We start from the raw sequence: 19,103 nt of genomic DNA on the forward strand, positions 1-19,103 counted from the left end.
ATCACCAGGTGTTTGCAGGAGTGTCCCCTCTTTATGAAAACACTGTATTGTTGTTTTAGTTTTGTTTCTTTTTTATTTTGGATCTTCTGACAGCGCGGGAGTACCTCTTGTTTTACATTTAGTAGTATATTACAAATAACCTGCATTTTCTAGTTGTAGCGGGTGCCCCACGGGCCCGCATCTCCCACCGCCAACCACCAGACATTGCATACAGGCTCTCAGAGAGGCAGAGCCTGTCAGCTCCTGTGGGGGATTTTTCCCTCTCCTATTCCTCACTACACAGCACACCGAGCGGCGCTCGCAGGGACCTGGCCATCCGCTCTGTTCCCATCCCTACTTTCTTATTGGCAGGGAGGAGGAAGCCAATCACCAGCCAGCAGGATGGCAGCAAAGGATGGTGGGACATGTAGTCCCTGACACAAACAGTCCCATAGCCTTCTATGGGAACAGGACCACAGATTCCAGCATGCTTTGGGGGAAAGAGAGATAAGGACACCATCTTGTTTGCCTGGAATGAATGAGACACCACAAGGTGAGGGAGAAGACCAGACCTAGGGGAGAGGTGTTGCCTCCCGGGTTGGCGTACTGTCCTTCTAAGCATCCACGGCCAGTCAGGGACACCCTGCCTGGGAGGGGGATCCCAAGCGCATTCTCTGGGTGCACATGTACAGATGGTGTGCAGTGTTCCAGTTGCAAAGGTAGTCAGTCGGGCTATCTGAATAGCCTGCCTGTTCCAGGACATTTTGCTTGGGCCTTGATCACAGGATTGGTGAGCGGGGAACAAAGACACTGCATGCAGACAGCATTGTTTACTTTGCCTACACTTGACAGAACACCGGCCACATTGATGCCCTGTTAGGCAGTTACAGTGTCTGACTTATTATCCAGATACTGCCAGCATACTGCATTTACACTTTACCAAACAGGAGTTCTAAGTGAACCAACTAAAGTGGCTAGCTGAAGATTCAAGGTCTTCTTCCTTCAATGGAATAAAGTTACTGGTGTGATACGGGCGAGCACACACATAACCAAGGTTTAGTGTATGTGGTACATGAGTGAGGTAGTCGGATTTGGGAGTTATGACATTGACCACAGCACTAGGTGCAGTGATTATTGTTTGTGGGCCTGTGGTGTCAGGGGACAGAAGAGAAATGTCTGACATAAGAGAGGGTCATTCCTCTGCTCTCCTCCTGCCTGGACTCATAGAGCCCAATTTAAGTAGTGGTGACAAACCCATTACAGAGTTTGACATCTTGTGATTTATCATAGTTAAAGTGTTTACCTCTGCTCTCAGGGTTATTCTCTGTTGAGCAATCCCCTGAAAACAGCCTGACAATACCAATGAGTTATATTGCTCTTGATTCTCATGCATTATCATACAGTTAATTCACTTGAGATATACATGTCTGCTGTTCAAATATACTGCTACTGTTTGTTACCATTTCAAAGAAATTTCACAGTAGTTACTATTTCTGTGTCCTATTATTGAATGTGTCTTTCATTGGTGGTGCTGCCAGGTGTGCCAGAGCGGCTGAGACTGTTCTTGGGGTTGAGAGGCAGAGTACAGAACTAAATATACTTAAGCGGCTCCTCGGGGGGTAGCACTACATAGTGGTTAAACACCACCAACTCCTTGGCCATGATTGCTAGAATTAAATTATTGTCATTCCACAGACAATTAAAGAAATAAAAAATAAAATAGGTAATTGATAAGAATATGAAAGAAAGACAGAAGTTGCTTGCAGAGAAGATTGTTGATAAGTAAGATCTAGTGATGGTGATTACAATAATGTTGCTTCAGAAAGCCATATCTTCCATTCCACGCAGAAGCAAGAAGAATGCTGCAGGTCCATTAGGCTAGGGAATAAAATAAGTAGAAAACAAATAGGAAGGAAGAGCCTGAGGTGCATATGTTAAAGATAGTGTACAGTATATTATTAATGAAGTGGCTAGGGCTGACTTTCGGAAGATGAAGAAAAAGAAACAGATGTAAAAAGAAGCCGAAGATGACCAGAACAGAGAAGTGGAATCAAAAATTAATCCATGTCCATTACCTGAAAGACTGACCTAACCGTAAGGTTAGCAAGACTCAGAAATAAAGAAAAGAGTTAAGGCAAAGATCATTTAAAAATGAACTACAAGATTGAAGTATAACATATGTAAAGGTGAGACTATGGGCCTCACAGTCAGCTGCTGAAAAGAGATCATCTTGACAGACTAAAAGGAAAGGCATGTCAACATGGCAAATTGATATGCTGCAGCTCTGCTATAAGTATCATTATATTTATTCCAGGAAAATTGGTAAGAACACAAAGCAGAAAAGGTACTGTAGTTAAAAAGTAAAGATCCTAAGAGATTTCTACCTCCAGATAAAGAATAATCTTTTGCATTACACTTCTGATATAACAGAGGTTAAGATGACACAGGTATGGGTGATTGATATGGTAATGCCAGGAAAAAGATGAGAGGTGGCTTTCTATTGTTTCTGTGATGTTAATTTGCAATATATTTCCCCCTTAGAAGCTGTAGAATATATCCAGAGGGAAGCTCACTATATTTAGAATTTACTGTTAAAAATTACTACACAGGAAAGGGTAAATGCGGGCCTTGCTTAGCTTGTATGAGTTCAGGCTAGCCATATTGGAGCAATATATGGCTGGAATGTAGAGCAAGAGCACACTGGGGCACACCATTTTGATCATAACTGCCAGTTGTTCTCTGACTGCGTGAGGAAGTAGAGGGGAAGGGGATGTGACTGAGCAGCATTTAAAGAGATTAAGCTTAAAAACGAACACTGACCTGCCAAGCAGAAAAGCTGAGCTGCTGGTCATTGACTATACCAGCCTTTGCATTGCCACTGTCCCAGCAACTGAGATGACATCTTTCATACTCTTCATTATGCATACTTTAACTTTCCTTCAGTCACAGTCACAACAAGCTCCAATGCACCACAACCTCTAAGAGTGGTCAAACTGCTGGGTTTAGGAATCTATGAATTCACCTTAAGATCCACCTATCCCCAGGCTTTGGACATTAAACTTTGGAATTTCAGAGACCTGGTTCAACAGCTCTAATGATTGCCTGGCAACCATTCAGGGTATATATACCATTTATCGCAAGGATAGAGTGGGTAAAAAAGGTTAATGTTCAAGTGAATGTGAGAGATGACATCACTGAGGGAGCTAGGGAGGAGGTGGAATCCTTATGGGTAGAGCTCCAAAGGGATGAAGCTAAGGGGAAAATAATACTGGGAGTATGCTGTAGGGCCCCTAACCTGAGGGAGGAGGGGGAGAAATATCTCCTATCTCAATTTGGATTAGCAGAAAGGATGGGAAGAGTTATCATAATGGGGATTTTAATTATCCAGACAAAGACTGGGCAGAGGGAACCACGCATTTATCTAAGGCTCGCCAGTTCCTAAATCTCTTGCAGGTCAATTTTATGTGTCAGATGGTAGATGCACCAACTATAAATAATGTGGAAATATGGGGCAATTTAGGTAACAGCGATCACAATAGGTCAATAGGGCTTCAGTATAACTCACACAAATAAGAAACATAAGGGTAATACAAAGACCCTGAACTTCAAAAGAGCCAACTTCCCTAAACTACAAACCTTACTAGAAGGCATAAATTGGGATACAATCTTAGGAAAAAAGAACACAGAGGAGAGATGGGTTTGCTTTAAGAGTATATTAAATAAGGGCATAAGTCAATGCATCCCATTGGGTAATAAATTCAAAAGAACAAACAAAATCCTGGATGGCTTAACTCCAATGTAAAAATGCATATAAAAGCAAAGGAGAAGGACTTTAACCAGTTGGTAACCGCCCTATAGCCAAAATACGGCTACAGAGCGGTTCCTGTACTCTAGGAGGGCGTCAATGTACGTCCTCCCAGAGACTGCGTTGTGCGCGCCCGAGCGGGCGCGCACACGCGATCGCCGGTGCTCGCCGGGTCTACGGGACCCGCAGCAACAGCACTCGCGGTAAGGAGCCAATGGAAGCGGCTCCTTACCACGTGATCGCGCCGTCCAATGACGGCGCGATCACTTGTAAACAAACCGGCGTCATGTAATGACGCCGGTTCCTCCCTCTCCTCTCTGTACCGTTCGGTACAGTGTGAGAGGAGAGGGAGGGGGGGGGGATCGGGCGGCAGCAGCAGCCGCCGCACTGTGGGCTGGATCTGTGACAATTGCAGTCACAGATCCAGCCATCCCTGCGCAATACTCTGCAGTAAAAAAAAAAGAATGATGAGTGCAATACTCTGCAATACCCCACCCCATACTCTGCAATACCCCACCCCATACTCTGCAATACCCACCCTGGGGGGGTGGGTATTGCAGAGTATGGGGTGGGGTATTGCAGAGTATGGGGTGGGGTATTGCAGAGTATGGGGTGGGGTATTGCAGAGTATTGCACTCATCATTTTTTTTATTTTACTCTGCAATACCCACCCCCCCATACTCTGCAATACCCACCCACCCATACTCTGCAATACCCACCCCCCCATACTCTGCAATACCCACCCATACTCTGCAATACCCCCCCCCATACTCTGCAATACCCCCCCCCCCATACTCTGCAATACCCCCCCCATACTCTGCAATACCCCCCCCATACTCTGCAATACCCCCCCCATACTCTGCAATACCCCCCCCATACTCTGCAATACCCCCCCCCATACTCTGCAATACCCCCCCCCATACTCTGCAATACCCCCCCCATACTCTGCAATACCCCCCTAATACTCCGCAATACCCTCAATACTCCAATACCTTGCAATACGTCGCCTATGGGGATTTTTAAGTAGCAACGTTTGGCGCAATTTCACGAGCGTGTGCAATTTTGAAGGGTGACATGTTGGGTATCTATTTACTCGGCGTAACTTCATCTTTCATATTATGCAAAAACATTGGGCTAACTTTACTGTTTTTTTTTTTTTTAAGCACAAAACTGTTTTTTTTTTAAAAACACGCGTTCAAAAAATTGCTGCGAAAATACCGTGCAAGATAAAAAGTTGCAACAACCGCCATTGTATTCTCTAGGGTCTTTGAAAAAAAAGCATATATAATGTTTTGGGTTTCTATGTAATTTTTTTAGCAAATAAATGATGATTTTTACATGTAGGAGAGAAATGTCAGAATTGGCCTGGGTGCTCCAGAACGCCTGATGGTGCTCCCTGCATGTTGGGCCTCTCTATGTGGCCACGCTGTGTAAAAGTCGCAAACATGTGGTATCGCTATACTCGGGAGGAATAGCAGAATGTGTTTTGGGGTGTAATTTGTAGTATGCATATGCTGTGTGTGAGAAATAACCTGCTAATATGACAGAAACTAGATTTTTTTTTTTTTTTTTACAGAATTTTCAGTCTTTTTTCTTTTATAGCGCAAAAAATAAAAACCGCAGAGGTGATCAAATACCACCAAAAGAAAGCTCTATTTGTGGGAAAAAAAGGACAAAAATTTCAGATGGGTACAATGTTGTATGACTGAGTAATTGTCATTCAAATTGTGAGAGCACCGAAAGCTGAAAATTGGTCTGGTGATTAAGGGGGTTTTCGTGCCCAGTGGTCAAGTGGTTAAAAAATTCAAGGGTGAGGGATCATCATCAGCATTCAGACTTTGTAAAGAATGCAACAAGAAATGTAAGGGTGCAATTAGGGCGGTTAAGATAGAACATGAAAAACACATAGCAGAGGAGAACAAAAAAAAATCCCAAGAAATTCTTTAGGTATGTAAACAGTAAAAAAGAGAGGACAGACCATTTTGGTCAGAATGAGATAGGACATCTGGTTACAAAGGATGGGGAGATGGCAAAGGTATTGAATTTATTCTTCTCCTCAGTCATCACAAGGGAATCGGGGGGCTTCAGCAACCAAAACTGCAGTGTTTATCCTCCTGACACATCACAGGACGCACCTCCATGGTTAACAGAGGACAGAATTAAAATTTGACTTGGGAATCTTAACATTAATAAATCACTGGGACCAGATTTTTACTGGCAGTCTACTGACTGGAATGGTACCAGCTGATTGGAGAAAAGCCAACGTAGCTCCAATATTTAAAAAGGGCCCAAAATACATCCCTGGGAATTACAGACCAGTTAGCCTAACATTAATAGTATGTAAGCTCTTAGAGGGGATGATAAGGGACTATATACTGTACAAGATTCTATTAATGAGAACAGTACCATTAGCAGTAATCAGCATGGATTCATGAAGAATTGTTCCTGCCAAACCAATCTATTAACCTTCTATGAGGAGGTGAGTTGCCATCTAGATAAAGGAAGGCCCGTAGACGTGGTATATCTGGATTTTGCGAAAGCATTTCATACAGTTCCCCACAAACATTTACTGTACAAAATAAGGTCCGTTGGCATGGACCATAGGGTGAGTATATGGATTGAAAACTGGCTACAAGGGGGAGTTCAGAGGGTGGTAATAAACAGGGAGTACTTGGAATGGTCAGGGGTGGGTAGTGGGGTCCCCTAGGGTTCTGTGCTGGGACCAATCCTGTTTAATTTGTTCATAAATTACCTGGAGGATAGGGTAAACAGTTCAATCTCTGTATTTGCAGACAATACTAAGCTAAGCAGGGCAATAACTTCTCTGCAGGATGTGGAAACCTTGCAAAATGATCTGAACAAATTAATGGGGTGGGCAACTACATGGCAAATGAGGTTCAATGTAGAAACATTTTAAAATATGCATTTGGGTGGCAAAATTATTAATGCAATCTATACACTGGGGGGGGGGGGGAACCTCTGGGAGAATCTAGGATGGAAAAGGACCTGGGTGTCCTAGTAGATGATAGGCTCAGCAATGGCATGCAAGCTGCTGCTAACAAAGCAAACAGAATATTGGCATGTATTAAAAAGGGGATTAACTCCAGAGATAAAACGATAATTCACCTGCTCTACAAGACTCTGGTCCGGCCGCTCCTAGAGTATGCTGCCCAGTTCTGGGCACCAGTCCTCAGGCAGCATGTACTGGAAATGGAGCGAGTACAAAGAAGGGCAACAAAGCTAATAAAGGGTCTGGAGGATTAGTTATGAGGAAAGGTTGCAAGCACTGAACGTATTCTCTCTGGAGAATAAACGCTTGATAGGGGATATGATTTCAATATACAAATACCATACTGGTGACCCCACAATATGGATAAAACTTTTTTGTGGGAAGAAAGTTTAACAAGACACGTGGCCACTCATTAAAATTCGAAAAAATAAGTTTAACCTTAAACTACGTAGAGGGTTCTTTACTGTAAGAATGGCAAGAATGTGGAATTGCCTTCCACAGGCGGTGGAGGGCATCGATGGTTTCAAGAAACTATTAGATAAGCACCTGAACGACCAAAAACATACAGGGATATACAAGGTAATACTGACACATAATCACACACATAGGTTGGACTTGATGGACTTCAACCTCATCTTCTATGTAACAATGTAATTATTTGCATATTTTTATAAGAAAAAAATAGCAATTTTAGAGCTTTAAAACAAGGCCTTACCTCTGTAGCTGCTTATACTGAGAATTAATCATAATTAATCAGTTTTCAAGGATCCTCAATGATCACTAAAGATGGGTTTTAGTTGGCTTCTAACATATTACAAACACCTGCTATGGGCCAGATCCACAAAGAAGTTACGTTGGCGTATCTATTGATCCACAAATTCTAGGATGCGCCGGCGTATCTTTGTTTTGTATCCACAAAACAAGATACGCCTGAATGTGGGCTAGATTTGACAGACGTAGGTCTTAGTACGCCGTCGGATCTTAGGTGCATATTTACGCTGGCCGCTAGGTGGCGCTTCCGTTGATTTCCGCGTAGAGTATGCAAATTAGCTAGATACGCCGATTCTCAGAACGTACGTCCGCCCGGCACATTTTTTTACGTCGTTTACATAAGGCTTTTTTCGGCGTAACGTTACTCCTGCCTCATGAGGCGTATGCAATGTTAAGTATGGACGTCGGGACAGCGTAAAATTTTCCGTCGTTTACGCCATTTGCGTAAAACGTTCGCGATTAGTGCTTTGCGTAAATTACGTTCACGTCGAAAGCATTGACTATTTGTGACGTGATTTCGAGCATGTGCACTGGGATACCCCCACGGACGGCACATGCGCGTTAAAAAAAAACGTCTTTTACGTGGGGTCAAGATGAATTAACATAAAACACGCCCACATCTTATTCATTTGAATTTCGCGCCCTTACGCCAACACATTTACACTACGCCACCGTAACTTACGGGGCAAATTCTTTCTGGATACGGAAACTACGCTCTAAGTTACGGCGGCATAGTGTATCTGAGATACGCTACGCCTGCCTAAAGATAGGCATATTTTTGTGGATCTGGCCCTATGTGTTTACATTATTGGGTTGGCAAGCTGCGAATTGTTAAAAAAAAGCTTAAGTGCCTTTTAAACCTAGAAAATAAATTTTTCCACAATGCCTATAGCTAATACAGGGTGAAGTGTGTTTACTGCTTAATCAGAATCTGGAAAATACTTTAGTGTGCATAGTCTGAGCACAGGTTCACTTTAGGCTACCTGGAGGAACAAAACAAATGTTATCAGGTGTACACTAGCTTTTCTAGTAGCTGTAGTGTTTTACATTTGTTTTACGGAGTCTTATGCCCTGTACACACGACCGTTTTTTCAGTCTGAATAAACTCGGATGGTTTTTCCGACGGAATTTCGCTCAAACTGTCTTGCATACACATGGTCACACCAAATTCCGACCGTCAAGAACATGGTGACGTACAACACTATGACGAGCCGAGAAAAATGAAGTTCAATCCAAGCATGCGTCGACTTGATTCTGACGATTCTGAGCATGCGTGGTTTTTAGTGCTTCGGAATTCCATACAGACGAACAGTTTTTCCGATAGGAATCTTTTCCTTTGGAAAAATAGAGAACATGTTCTCTATCTAAGTCTGTCGGAATTTCGGACGGAAAAAGTCTGATTGTGCATACACCAATCGGAATATCCGATGAAAAGCTCCCATCTGACTTTTTCCATCGGGAATTCCGACCGTGTGTACAGGGCATAAGGTTCAAAAATGAGTTGATTCTAGACAATTGTAAAAATATATCGTAAATTTGTGCATGCTAAAACTCGTTAGTTCTACTAAACATTCCATTCCAAATTGCAAATTAAAATATAAAAATAATGTTAAAAATAATTGATATATCTGTATGTAAAACAAATTCAGCAGCACAGTTCTGAATAGCACTACTTTGCTATAGACATTTGCATGTTTTGTTTTTATGGTGAACAGTGACTTGCTGACCCATTTTTGCATACAGCGCCTGACTAGAGTCATTCTGTATGACTGAAAAAGTGTCATTTTTTACATAATTATAATTCAAGTTTGCTTGCAATTTTGAGAAACTCACAGTATTACTATTATAAAATCACTAATAAAAAATGAAGAAAAATGGGTTTTATAAAAAAAAGGCATTAACTGCAGACAAAGTAGATGAACTACTTGCATGGAATAGTTAATGCATTAGATACATAATGTCATCTCTTATAAAGCTTTTAAATTATTGCAGAGTAATATGCCTGGATTCCATCCAGAACAAGAGATGGTTCATACTTCGTTCAGCTGTTTTCCATGATTGTCATTAATGTAATGGTCTCTTCTGTTTTATTTCTCAGTATCCATCATCATCATTATCCATTAATAATCCAATGCAGTCAGAGTTTCTAGAACCCAGTTAAGTAATGTACATTTTTACATAAGCTATAGATGAACAAAAGGGAGTTTTTGAAACAACAATGCTACATTTAAAAACAATATTACAATATATCAATATGATATGGCCAGATCATTAGTTCTCAGTTCCAATATCTTGGTAACATTTTAATGCCAATCCTTCAGTATAAGTGTATGTTAATAGCATATTCCTCTTCCTTTGTGTTTTTTTTTTTTTTTCATGCATTGGGTTGAGTCTCAAAATATCCTTTAAGGTCGGAGGGCCTCAGATGATTTTTTTTTGTAATACTTTATTTTAAGGCATCACACGGTAAGTACAGAAACCATATGACAAAAATAAAACATATTCATAAAAGACTCAGCACTTTGTAAACAAGTACTAGCATGGGAGGCAGGTATATATGTAAAAAGGTGTCCCAGAAAACCAGGCACTACAGAGTCTCTGTACGTAAATTTGCACCGGAGCCACATCCGAGATGTGTGAACCGGCTCCATAGAGAGCCAGTCACATTCTCCTGCTATTGCGAATTAAATGCGGGTATCCCACATCCAGTTTGCAATAGTGTGAACCAGGCCTTAATGTCTCACAAAAGGTGTTGCAACTGTATATTTTACTCAGGGTGCATTACACCCCAGTAAAGCTTCACAAAATGGGAAGACTCCCTGTCTCACTGTGTAGTAGATGCAAACAAACATCTGGGGATCTTATCCACCTCCTATGGCGATGCCCAAAGCTACTGGAGTGAGGTCCTCTACATGCTTGACGCCGTATTCCAGATGAATGTCCCCTTAGACCCTATTCATTACCTATTGGGAATTCTTGAGGAGGTGATTCCTGAGAAAGCGACTAGAGTGGCCTTTTCCATGGCCTTTGTCAGGGATCTGCCACCTAAGGGTTAATAGTGCAGACTAATTTCAATGATTGGCAACAGGCTGCCTTATTTAAACCCCTCAGCAGCACTGTGTCCTTGCTGTCTGATCTGCAACTTATCCTGAGACCTGATCCTGAACCTGCATCATACTGACCTGGCTTTCTGACTCCGCTGCCATCTCCAGTCCTGACCTTTGGCTTCCTTGACCCTGCTCTGTTTACCTGTCTGCCAGATCCTCTGTTGCCGAATCCAGCCTGAACTCTGACCATTCCTTGCCTGCTGCTTTTTGCCTAAACTGATCCTCCGTGTATGACCTGGCTTGTCTGACTCCTCTCCTGCTGTCGTCTGCACTTGCGTGCGCCTGTTGCTCTCAGGCACACCTGCATCCAGTGACCAGCATCCTGCTGACCACCATCCTGCTAACCAGTTAATCAGCATCCGCTGACCTGCATTCGGTGACCTGCATCCTGCTGACCAGCATCCTGCTAACCAGTTAATCAGCATCCACTGACCTGCATCCGCTGACCTCATTCCGCTGACCTGCGTCCGGTGACCTGCATCCGCTAACCTGAATCCGCTGATCTGCATCCAGCTGACCTGCACCTACAGCGCTCCAGCCTTTCTCATTTGCCTTCATCTCCAATCTCAGAGAACTCTGCAGGCACTCATACCTCACTGCGCTCCTACGGTCACTGTCTCAACCCCAGTGATCCCGGAACCAGGGCGGTACGAGAGGTCTCCCTCTGCACGTCAGGCTCATTCCCAAGGTACATGTCAGCCTTATTCCAGGCCAGAAGGCCCATTTTATTAGGCTGGAAATCTCCTTTCGATAAAAACATGGATGACTTATATGGGGAACACGCTCCTTTTAGAGAGATACATATATCAAATTATGAGAAAAACAATCAGCACCACAATGCTGATAAATTACTCCTATAATGACGTGAACAAAATCAAATATACCCCTCTGAGTGTCTACACAGCCACTGAACACTTATAGTGATCCATCACACCTATTGCAATATTAATTTTGTGAAAATAGTATTAATTCCTACAGTTCTCAGACTGCACCTCTGTGTGGGTAATCAACGTTTGAAGTGTCTCCAAACACCACCTTCCTCCATTCACTTTTTAATAATCAATTCCACTTATATTTCAAGGGGTTAAGGACATGAAACAAAAAACACAAGTACCATAGTGTTCTCTGCTTTTAAATTTATTAAAATAGCCCCCCTAAACTATTAATGCACTTAAACAACTCAAAACGGGCAAATGCCCTGGTCCTGATGGCCTCTCAGTTAGTTATTACAAAACTTTCGCTGACTCTATTATTCCACATTTTTTTTAAACATTTAATATGATCCCCTCTCCATCCCCGTTTACCAGAGACCTTCTCGAAGCTCACATTACCATGATCCCTAAACCAAATAAAGACACATCATTAGTATCTAATTACAGACCTATTTCGCTTTTGAATGTCGATATAAAACTTTATGCAAAGATTATCTCTAATCGCTTACTCCCCTTACTGTCAAACTTTATTTCTTTAGATCAAGTGGGCTTCGTACCTGGTAGAGAAGCAAGGGACAACACCATAAAGGCCATTAATAAACAAAATTTGAGCCGCCTCTTGGAGTATGAAATTTATGAATTGTGTGTACAATGATATGTATTTATTTATTGTACTGTATTTACTTTTCAAAAATTCCCAATAAAAACATTGGAAACGAAAAAAGCCCCCAAAAAAGTTACACTTACAAGAAATAACAATAAAACAGCATGTATCAAATCACCAGCTCATTCACTGCAGATCTAGACTCACGGTGCTTCGCCTGACATCACAGATTCGACTCCTCCCCTCTAAACGTGTGTCGGCCTCTCATTGGCCTTCATCAGTTTTACTAAGTTCTACTAAGATACATATATCAGCATAGGGGTTGCAATAAATACAAAAAACTGTGGTCTCCATGGCTTAATGTCCCTGGGCTAACCCCTAGGGAGCTCGTTCTGATGAGGGTGCTGCAGTGTCCCACAGGCTGAGAGGGGTAAATCCTAAGAATATGGGAGTGACAAAAATGAGACATTTAATTGCATGTAGGTTCTATTATATGATCACCATACACCCATCCATCTAGGTGTGTGAATGGAAAAAGTTCTTGGGGAGGTGACATACTTAATCCTGTGTAATTTAAATGTAATCTGCTAACGCCCCAGTGGTGCTTGAACTGTGAGTTGTTCATGTATTTGTTTCATGGTATGCTGGAAGGGAAAACGTTGTTACTTGTCTCTTGCTATTTTTGTACCTAGTACTTTATTCTCTTAATTCTCTTTATTGCTTTAAAAAGTAAGAAAATTCAATTAAACATAAATGACCATGCATAATTTTTCTATTCAGTTTTTGGCAGTGGTAATAAGAGACCACTGGAAATCATAGGGTCGGCATCGATTTTGATAATGTTCAAAGAGATTCCCAGAACTTAAAGTAGATTGCAATATGTGCAAGCTTTACATAAGCAACTTTGGCAGATGTTGCACAACAAGATCCAGGTTCATTTGGGGCCAAGTGGTTACATCAGCTGCTGCAATCTGTATTGTTATACCAGCGTGCCTTACCTTGACCAGTCATTCTATAGGAGAAACTGGCATGTGCATTACAGACAGACCTGTCATATGCATAAGAATAGGTGTTCACAGATCCCAAAGGACAGATAGGCTCTCATTCACACTGATATGGATATTTTCATGAATGAGTTTTTGTTCTTCGAAAAACATGCAAATTTTTTGGTCTGCATTTTTGAGCATTTCTCTACGGTTCATCATGGTTGTATGCTTTTGGCATCCTTACGATCAAATATGGCACATAAAAAAAATGACTCCTTTATGTTACATACAGCCGATGGAACTAATAGCTATTTAATCCAACTCTTGATTACTTTTTAAAACATTAAAGAGACTAATATGACTTGCAGCTTTGGTATATCAGATGCAAAAATCTCTAGAGTTCTACAACAATCAGAACAGCCGGTGAAACTAATAGACATTTAATCCTATTGTGGTATTACTTTTTAAAACCTAGAAGGGAAGTATATTACTTGTTAAAGCTTTGGTTATCAGATGCAATAATCTCTAGAGTTCTGAAATGATCAGATCAAGATGGAAACAACACAGCTTAGGTTGAGCTGGGAATTTAATGTTTTTTTTGGCTTGGCTAACTTTCATTATCAGCACACCAGGAAGCAAAACCATTGTTTATATTTACCAGATGGTCATATTTGGGGCCTATTTATCACCTTACAGAGAAACATCTCTCTCGGGTGCTTTGATTTTTTACAAAAGGAGATGCAGCAGATTTGTTAGGTTTACATAGAAGGTGCATAGTATAGTTTTAAATGTGTTAGCATTGCTATTATATGGAGAATACAAAATAAATGACTTACATTTTCTTCTTCCTTAATGCCATTCATTCCTAAAAGTATGAATTTTTAAAACATTGGTGGAAAATTATCTACATGTGTCCAGTTAAGCCACAATTAAATCAACCCTATCACTATAGTAAAGAATTTAAGTCATACCTGTAAAAAAGGAAGGAATGCAAGTATTCACCACCAAACTCTGCTCTGACACTTATATCTATACATATACAGTTTATATATATATTGTGACGTTGGGGTGTTTAGCTCAGTGGTAGATGCGTTTTCATGTAGTGAGTCCACAGCAGTCAGTCATCAGGTTTGAGGGCGTGCCAGCCCATTTTTATTAAAAAGAACAAAATAAAAGTTTATACACAGGATTTCCCCACACAGGGGTTCTTCTCCAGTAAACTCACACAACCGAAAATGCCAAGCCTCCTGGTTCCTAGGCTTACTTTGCCTTGCAATTCCCTGCTGAACCGGCCTACTCCTGGTACCAACAGGATTTTCCAGCCCCCTGGGTTTGCCCACTGTCCCCCAGACTTCAGGACTTCCTTCAGCCCCCTTGGACTTGCTAGTCGCCTCGGCTCTCCCAGCCTCCCAGAACCTTCTCTGGTCTCACAGGCCCTTGTAGCCGTCCCAACCTTCGCAGTCCTTCAGACACAAAGTCCCCCCTCACCAGGGATGTAGTCTCATACAGGACGAACAGTTTTCCTGACAGGGGTCTGTCTTTCACCAGCATTAACAAACTGCTCACTCTCCACCTCCCTTCCACTTCTGCTTTCACCAGCCCCTCATTATATGGGCTGTGTGCACCTGGGCACACACCGTGCTGGCTGTCCCCAAGACCCGGACACAGGGTTAGTGATCCCGTCCCACCCAAGTCTCTTAGGGATCTCCAAAACTACAGAGCCCCATCTGAATATAGTAAAATCCAGAAGCAATCTGCTAGAGCAGATTTCTCTCAAAATAATTGCTCTGTAGCCTTGCAGCCACCTGACATGCAAATTATGTTTCCTTATTAACCCCATTTTCCCAGAGACAGGGACTGTCACTATTACATGATTGATATATATTTTTTTTCTAAACCTTTTCTATTACTCTCCCCTATGAATTACCCTCACTTCTTGTTTTTATGACATAGTGTAGTCCTGGGGTGTAAGCAGGATAGACATTAAGGAGGTAAAATGTTGCCAGTGGGGGCACAATAAACAATAAATGTGTGCCACCATTCCTTAAAAGGTGTTTTATCGCTGTTCCTGTCTCTGCTGGAGACACTTTCACTCTGTCCCAATAACTGGGTGACAGGTAAAGAGTCCGATTGCACAACAAGGACACAGATAATAAATAAAAAATGAGACCTGTAGATATATTTACCTACGTACCTAAGCCTTGCTGTGCATTACATTCATCTAGTGAAGAGATTTTTTGTTTATTTCGGACTATCTTTGAAAAAGTGTTGACTGTATCTTTAGCAGTCCTAAGCTGTAGTGGGTGCAATACGTTTCATTTTAAGACCTTTCCCCTTTATTTTACCTGTTGATCTGCCCAGAAATGCTAATCCTGTTTTACGTTGGCTATGCTCTTTCCTCTTCTGTATCAACTAGTATTACTAGTATTACATTTAAACCATAATCCCACCTTACGGGGAAATAAAAACACCATCATTCCAAAACATGTAGCACATATATCATTCTATTATGCATGCCATTTTATTGCTATGGGAGGCTGTCCACAGTTTTTTGCTACTACTATTGAATGCTTACAACAGGCACCGTCACAGGGGCCCTGATGGGAAATGTATCATCAAAAACTGGGAAACAAATGCAGAGCTGTTGACCACGGAAAGCTGTTACATATTTGATGAAACCATATTGTTTGTATCTTTGTAAAGTTTTTTTGCTCCAACTTTGATATATTTGTAATATTTCTAATTTTGGATCTACCCACAGAAATAGACTAAATGTGAATGTTTTTTATTGAACACAAATTATACTTCAAAAGTCAAAGACAAAAAAGTTAAAGTTAAAGTTAAATTACTCTAGATTTACGCCTGATTTCCATGCCAAGTGAAAGTTATTACATTAGTATAGTCACATGACCTATGGTATTTGGGGAAAGACTGCATCCCTGTAGACATTTGGTACCATAGCCCAAAATATCACAATAGATGAATGGTTCACTGCAGTAAAACATTCTGTTGATACCTAAAGCTGAACGGCAGTCAAACAGTTTGTAGAGTAGGTGGGTGACACTTCCTACATGTTCCGGTCCTTGTTGGGCGCCAAGTGTGGGTCACATAGGAGGCCTACCCCAGGGTGGATATTTCTGGGCTACGCTAGGCACCTTGGACAGAGTCACTTGTCTTGCACATAGGGTACTTTTATTTGTGCTGTGCACTGTGTACACTTGAGCAATAAACTGTCCTCCAGTAAACTCTCATCCCTGTGTCAATGTAAGCCGAACTGACTCTGTTTCATTTAGGAAGGACACGCTGAGCTTATGCCTTCTCCACCTGTCCAGTGCATCTTTTCTACCTCACTACCAGTAATGAAATGGGGTCCCATATATGCTCTGCATTAACTCTTTCTCTTCTGTACCTGTGCACAGGCTAAGAACCTCTGCAGCACTGAGAGAGGATAACCCACCTGTTAGGCCGCGTACAGACGAGCATACATGTACGATGAAACCGGTCCGGCGGACCGGTTTCACCGTACATGTCTGCCCGGGGATTTCTGTATGGTGGCTGTACTCACCATCATACAGAAATCCTCCCGTAAACAATACGCGGGGCGTGTCCGCGCCGTCGCGGCGACGATGACGCTGCGACGTGGGCGGCCCTGCCAGTTCAATGCTTCCACGCATGCGTCGAAGTCATTCGACGCATGCGAGGGATGGCGGGCGCTCGGACATGTACGGTAGGTCTGTACAGACGACCGAACATGTCCGAGCAGGCAGGATTTCAGCGGGCTGTTTTAAAACAAGTCCAGAAATATTTGCCCGCTGGAAAAAGGTCCGGCGGGCAAATGTATGCTGGAATCCTGTCCGCTCGGGCCTACACACGACCGAACATGTCTGCTGAAACTGGTCCGCGGACCAGTTTCAGCAGACATGTTCGGTCGTGTGTACGGCCCATAACAGACACACGCTTCATGACAGGCTGCTTGGATAAACCTCTGTTATCCTTGGTACTCACATGCTTTACTCTGCACCACGTTATTCCTGCAGAGCTGTCTTCATACCCCAATGTGCTTTACTGACCTACGATGTAGACTCTGTGTGGTGCCACTTACTTGCATACACACCTTTAGTAACTTCAGACCAGGCAAAGGACAAAGTTTCAAAAGCTTTACTGGAAACTCTCAGCATAAAAATTGTTACTTGTGACTGGCCCAGTGTACCTGCACAGGAAAGAGTCCATAAGTGGTTGAGTCCATCTTGGCAGTATCCAGCGGCTGGTTTTGTTCAGTGGGGACTGCAAGTTCCAGGACTTGCTCTCTTCTCCATAAGCATCTGGAGATTACATGCTGTGGCTTGTCTGTGTCTTCTTTCCCCTACAGCAGACTGAGTCCGTCTGGGTAGAGCCCTCCCCCTTTTATCACCAGCATGGGAAGAGAAGCAGAGCTCAGCAGAAAGTGCAGGAAACCAGGTTTACTTTTTCTGACCCAGCTGGGGCAGTAGCTATCTCACTAACCAGCATTTAAACCAGGTTACAGGCAAAATAAACAGATAGAATACAAATTATGAGAGCTGTTTTCTCTGCCAAAGAATGTGCATTTCTCTCTATTCAGTCTTGTGATTGACATAGCACTCCTACATAGCACAGTCCTACCTGACAGGGGACCTGCTCTTTCTCTGCTGCATTTTCACTTTCACTTACATACCGCCTACCCTGTACCTTGACAATAAAAGGATAAGTAGCTCACTCACAAGCTCATCCCTCTGTAACAATGTTCTTTGTTACTATAAACAGGCGCCTTACACTGCACCACACTTAATTGGCAATTTGTGCTGCTTCTCTCTCCCACTACCTAAGCTTTGATGTAAACTGGACTGGAAGCGGCTAATCAAGTCAAATTCAAGTACTTTCACTGTTTGCATTTAAAATTGAGCCTTGAATCAATGATTACAGGACTGCATAGATGTGGTGGCTGGGTGGGTGCGCTTTAATGCCAAGCTGCAGCTCATATGTCTCTACGAGGAATGGCTTTTTCTATGCTAAGTGCATGCTCACTGCGCAATCTCAGTACAATAACTAAGCTGTCACAGGCAGTTCCTGATGCATACTTGCAATCAGGACCTTCTAATCATGTTACTTCTTTGATAGCCAATCACATCTGCCACATGATCAGAAAGCCCACCTCTGCCTCCCAAAATTTTAGATCCTCTTAAAGGGCTGGAGGGTGAAGGTGGCAAGGAGTTAATTTATGTTTACATTTTTTCGCCTATAGATTAGCTTTCAAAATGACCTTAAGCTAGGAAAACGCGGTAAGCTAATTATAGGAGCAGAGGGAAACAAATTCAGGGAATTCCTATGTCCAGAGTACATTTGCCATGGTTACAAGGCAGCAAATACAAAGTTTCAGGAAACCATAACTGGCTGGAAATTGACATTTTTCATTGACAAGGGGTATAAGTAATCAATGAATGAATTACTGCAATAAGCAGAAACGGATCTATTGACCTCAAGAATAAAATAGCAAACATATATTTCTTTTGTTGCACAATTTGTAAGTGTATCTATAACTGTATTATACTTCAGTGTATTGTATGTTAAATAAAACCCTCCTAAGGCATGCTACAATAACTTTGTACATCTCTGCAACGTAGCAGGCCTCTGCAGGAAAAGTGTGTAATTTATCCTTTATGCCTCGTTTACAAGTAGAGTTTGCACCTTTATTCTGCCATAAAATGGTGACAAGCTGTGGTAATGTAAAGCATTCTAATAAGTAAGACCTCCCTGTGGGAACCTGTGATAGATGACTGTTTCACATTGAGAAACAGACAGAACTGTTGACATTGGCTGTCAAAAAGGCTTCACGTCTTTGAAAGAAAATCTTAATCTTCTTTATTCATGTGTGAACAGGTCTCGGCCTTCAT

Source organism: Rana temporaria, chromosome 5 (assembly GCF_905171775.1).
Source record: "Rana temporaria chromosome 5, aRanTem1.1, whole genome shotgun sequence".
Classification (NCBI taxonomy): Eukaryota; Metazoa; Chordata; class Amphibia; order Anura; family Ranidae; genus Rana; species Rana temporaria.